Genomic DNA, 5,852 nt, shown 5'->3' with positions numbered 1-5,852 from the left:
CATGCAAATTACAAAATACATAATTAAACACGCAAAACTAGTAACTAACTTAGGTGGTTAATCCAATTAACGCGCCTAATTAAAACTAGTCAAAGTTGTTTAATCCATTATTTCTAAAAGCGAATTGCTCAAGCAATCAACTAAGCTCCCACTAAATTCCGCATCCATACTAAATTAATCCGATTAATTAAGCCGGCATAACCCATAATTTGTCAAAATAAAAAATTTGCGAAAGCCGGAAAAACCGAGGTCTAACCTCGTTAAAATAATTACATAAATAATTTAAAACGGCAAAAAAAATTTCGCAAAATTACATAGCTCAAAATCAAGCAAAAAAACCCACAGAAATGCTTGGTGGGTGCGCACCATGGCTGCTAGGCAGCCCATGTGCTGCGCTTGCTGCGATGTGTGCCAGCATCCACGCACAGCGTAGCTTGCTGTGCCAGCCAGCAATAGCAGCTCGCTACAAATGCTGCGCATGCTAGCTTGCTAGCTGGTGCCTGACAGCGTCTGGTAGGCTGGCTGGGGCTTTGCTGCCTCGCTGCCCCGCATCACGCACAAGCAACTCCAGCAGCCCTTCCATGCACCTAGCACTACGGCAACACGCAACTCCCACTGCCATATAGCACCCCTTCAAGGCACACCCCTGTGCGCACCACAGGCAGCCACATGTGGGCTGCTAGGCAGCCCGGCTAGCCTTGGTAGTGCTTGGGTGTTTTTGCCTTATTTTGCTTGCCATTTCTCGCGATTTTAATCCCGATTTACGTGTGACATAAAATTAATCTAAATTTATTTTAGAATTAATTTAAGGGAAAAAATGAAAATAATATAAGTCCAACTTAATTAAATTCAATTTTAACGGTGCACAAGCCTAAATTATCCAAAATTCATTTTGAAATTGCTATGTCCATAATTAATTTAGCCAGTATGCAAATTAATAATGGATTTGACAAATGGGAGTTGGAAAAATAAATTAACCATCTAATGATAAAATTTTCCAACTTTCATACTTGTGTAAAATAACAAGATTACATCTTCCAATATGAAGATTAATCAAAATTTTACTCACAAGTATTTGAACTTCATGGATTTTAATCAACCAAAAATGAAAAATCCAAACTTTGTTCAATATGGAATTTAGGGTTAGAGTTCCAATCATTTAAACCTTTAATGATTAGAACTTTAACATATTAGGAACTGAAAATCACACATTCACATCAAACATTCACACATTATTGCAATTTATTTGCAAAATTTGTGAAAAACAAGTTTATGTGAAAAAGGCATAATATTTCAAGCACTAATTAAAACTCCATAATTATGCATAATGATATTTAAAATAGCAGTAGATTAGGGATGCAATAATCCATTTAATCTTACCTTGTAATTCTTGCATTAATCAAAGCTTAAAAAGATTTAAAATTTTCATTGAAAAACGAAAAAACCCCAAAAACTTAGGTTTCTGGTTCGAATTTAGCTTCTGGACAGGTTTCGAAGAGGAATAAATTTGTTTCACAATGTCGATTCCACCCAAATATCACTAATTTTAAGCCAAAATCTGGGTTCGACAGGCAAATCAATAAAAATACGAGTTTTAAAATTAATTAAAACGAGCTTCTAATCTAATTAGAAAGGCAAAGCCAGAAATTAAATCTTACTTTAAAACACCTTAATTAATCAATAATTGCAAAAATTAAAAGGAGCGTGGCTCCGATATCGCTGTAGGGTTTCGTAGTGACCCACACTACGCAGAAAGAAACCCGCCAAGATCCACCCCCGTAATAAATGCAATTAACAAGCAAAATATAATTAAACACAAGAAAGGATAAAAGATTATAACTTTGACGGGTGCTTCGCTCAACAATGAGCTCTTACTTGAACCCCGAAAATACGAGGTCTCCAACGGGATCGTACCCTCGAACCCGACCCGAGCGTCCTAAGTCTCGAAGGTTAGTCGAGACCCGGACAAATAAAACTATGAGTTTTACGAATCAAGGTTTACTCAAATAAGGAGTTGCCTTTTAATTCCACTCAAGGTTGTATCTTTCCAAATACCCAAGCCTTTGGTATTTATAAGGAAATGTACCCTTGATTTCCAAACTCCCACCAATGTGGGAGAGTTGGTAAAATTAATAATTTATTTAATTCCCAATTAAATAAATAATTAAGTTAATCACATTGCGACAAGTGGCACAATCACATGCTAATGAGTGATGGTCAAGGCTAGGTGGGGGGTACCATTTGCCTTGCCCTCCAAGGCCCCTTGATTGGTCCCCACAAGCAAACACAAAACCGGCACATGGGCTGCTTGGCTGGCAGCCAGCTAGCGTGCCAGCCAGCCAGCACTCCCTTGCTGCCCAACATCTCCATCGCACGCATACACGCACCAGCCCCACGCATCATCTCTGCTGCTGCTTGCTAGCCAACACGCACTGACACTCGTACACGCACACGCACACGCACAGGGCATTGCCTGGCATGCTGTTGTAAGAGGCTGCTGCTGTGAGGATGCAAGGCACACACGCACACACACACAAGCCTCTAGCATCGCGATGGTGTTGTACGTGGTGCCTAGGCTGCGTGTTGCGATGTTTCGATAGGCCTAGGCACAAGCACACGCACGCACGCAAGCCCTTGGCATTGCGATGGTGTTGTGCGTGGTGCTACGCCTGCGATGGTGCCTGGGCACTCGCACACGCCCAGCATGCTGTGATGCGAGGCAAGCACCCATGCTAGTACTTAGTGCTAGCGATGGTGCTGCCATGCTAGGCACGCATGCCAGCACCTAGTGCCAGCGATGGTGCGTCTAGTGCATGATGCTAGGGCTGCGATGGGCCATAGGCATCATTCCTCGCCTAGCACACCATGGTGCGCCTAGCACACACATGGTGCGCCTGGGCTTACGATGAGCTAGCCTAGCCTAGCTACGGCTATGCTCGTACTTGTCGCTTGTGATTTTGCGACGCTCGGTCTCGAAGCCCTAGACTCGATATCCGACGTCTGTATTCGTAAAAATCCGTCGACTCATTAAATCGTTCGGATTACTTCGTCGTCTCGGATCGGTTGTTCGATTGGGTTCGACCCGAAGTGTTCAGTTAAGATTAAGCTGTAATATTAATTGTACCTTAATATTACTGATCAGAAGCGGCCTCCACCTAGGCATTCGGATCACTTAACCTTACTAAAGAATTTGCTCTATAATAATTCTGAACTCTCTATCAAAATAATACATTTGTTAGAAGTACACCGTTCCTTTCACCATACGCCTCTCAAAGTGGGATCTTAGCCCTCACCACTCAAGCAAACAATTTCGAGATAAAGCCTAATTTAATTTCAATGATAGAGAAGAGGCAATTTACCGGTGGGAAATTTGAGAATCCCCATGAGCATCTAAAAGAGTTTCTCAAGTATTGTGACACTATCAAGATCAACGGAGTCTCCCAAGAGTACATAAGATTGAAGATGTTCCCGTTCTCACTCATGGGAGCGGCGGAACATTGGTTGAACAAGGATGTTCCCCTCGGTTCCCTCACAACTTGGAATGAGGTAACTACGGCGTTCCTAGGAAGGTTTTACAATCACAAGAAAACCGCTGAGGCTCGCTCAAAGGTTCAAAGTTTCCGCCAAAGAGGTGGAGAGTCTCTTTGTGAGGCATGGGAGATATTCAAAGAGTTACAAAGGAAATGCCCACACCATGGGATTCCTAATTGGCAAGTTCTCCAAACATTCTATGGAGGACTCTCCCCTCAAAGCAATACTAGCCTTGATGCCGGAGCTGGAGGCCCAATCATGAACAAAAGGGAAGATGAAGTGGAGAGTATCATAGAAGATGTTGTGCGCAATTATGAGGATTGGTACGAAGGTGAGAGGGAAGCCACTTCTAGCAAAGGTACGGTGCAATCCATATAGCAAACAAATGCAATCACCAACCTTTCGAACCAAATGGCCAAAATGGCTAAGCAAATGGAAGAGTTTATGAAGACAAATTCTCAAAGTTCCTCCCCTTCTACCAAGGGAGGCCATGGTATGAGCCCCTCTACTTATTCTCCTTCTCATTACAATGCTATGCCCCCCGGTTGTGTTTTGTGATATATGTGGAAACTATGATCATAATTCTCAACAATGTATGTCCATAAGTGAAGGTCTCCCTCCCCATGACAATGATGATAATGTTGAAGATGTTAATGCCATGAATTTTGTGCCCCGAGAGGGAAATGTTGGAATGCGGCCAAATTGGAATCAAAACCAAAACCGTGGTTGGAATCAAAACCAAGGCCAAGGTAGGGGAAACTCTTCCAATTACAATGGAAGAAGTTACTCAAACCAAAGGCCCAATTGGAATCAAAACCAACAACACTATTCAAACAACCAACAACGTTTTAATTCCAATCAGGGTTCCGGAAATGGAAGGCCTCAAAATAGACCTCCCGATTTTGAGAAAATGAGACAGCAAGCCCGAAATTCCAACTTACCTCCTCCTCAAATGGAATCCGCTCCGGATTCTATGATGGGCGTGCTTCAAGCATTCATCAAGAATCAAGAGAGCTTTAACAAAAGCAAAGAGGAGGAAAAAAAGCAAATCGAGGCGCATATGAAAATGCTATAGACCCAAATCTCTCAAATAGCCCAACCTAGTTCTTCATCCTCCCCTTCTTCCTCTTCCTCTTTTCCTAGTCAAGGTGTCAACCCCTAACCTATGTGTGATATCACTACTAGGAGCGGGAAAGTCCTTGAGAGTGAATCAAATGATGAGGAGAGTTCCAAATGTGAGGATAGAACTAGAAGATGAGGATGAACCACCTAAAGAGAGTGAGGTCCTAGAAAATGAAAATGAGAGGGGTGAGAAGCAAAACGAGAAGGAGCCAACAAAAGAGAGTGACAAAGATCAAACACTTTTGCCCCTAAATAGACAACCTAGGAATGAGAAATTGCCATATCCCCAAAGGTTTGCTAGGTCTAGGCTTGATGACCAGTTTGGAAAGTTCTTAGAAGTAGTCAAAGGTTTGCATGTTTTGATACCTTTTGTGGATGCCATGAAGGAGATGCCCCACTACTCTAAGTTCCTATAAGACCTATTGAATGGGAAGAGAGAAGTTTTAATCGTAAACTTGACTGCAAATTGTAGTGCCATTCTCTTTAGCAAGCTTCCAACAAAATTGCAAGATCCCGGTAGTTTTTCCATTCCTTGTTCCATTAATGAGATTCACTTAGGTAAGGCATTGTGCGATCTAGGCGCTAGTGTAAGTTTTATGCCCTTCTCGATCTACCAAAAGCTCAATTTAGGAAGTCTATCACCTACCAACATCACCCTCCAACTAGCGGGTAGGTCCACTAAATTGCCCATAGGGAAAGTTGAGGACGTTCCCCTTAGAGTTGGTAAGTTCACATTTCCGGTGGACTTTTATGTTCTAGAGATGGATGAGGATGAGAGGATTCCTATAATTTTGGGTAGACCATTTCTAGCTACCTCTAAAGCAATCATTAATGTTAAAGAAGGTAAAATGACTTTGAAGGTTGTTAATGACTCTATTGAATTTGATTTGAACAATGTCATGAAACAACCTTCCGCAAGTAATGAATACCTTAGGGTGGATACCTTTGAAAATTAGATGAATGAATTTAGATACCCTCATGTGCATGTCTCTAACGATCCACTTAAGAATGTTTTGTTGAATGAGAATGAGATAGGTGATCAAAAGGAGGATATGCAAGTATATGAGGAGATGCTTGATGACAAAGTGGAGGCAACAAACGACCAAGAGATACTCCCAACTTATGAAGTCTTCCAAGCGGAAGAGGAAGAGGTCTCCAATGGTAATGTTTTGCAGATAAAGCTATGGAAAAGATCTCGG

Source organism: Chenopodium quinoa, unplaced genomic scaffold (assembly GCF_001683475.1).
Source record: "Chenopodium quinoa cultivar QQ74 unplaced genomic scaffold, ASM168347v1, whole genome shotgun sequence".
Classification (NCBI taxonomy): Eukaryota; Viridiplantae; Streptophyta; class Magnoliopsida; order Caryophyllales; family Amaranthaceae; genus Chenopodium; species Chenopodium quinoa.
Note: the sequence above shows the minus strand (reverse complement) of the source record.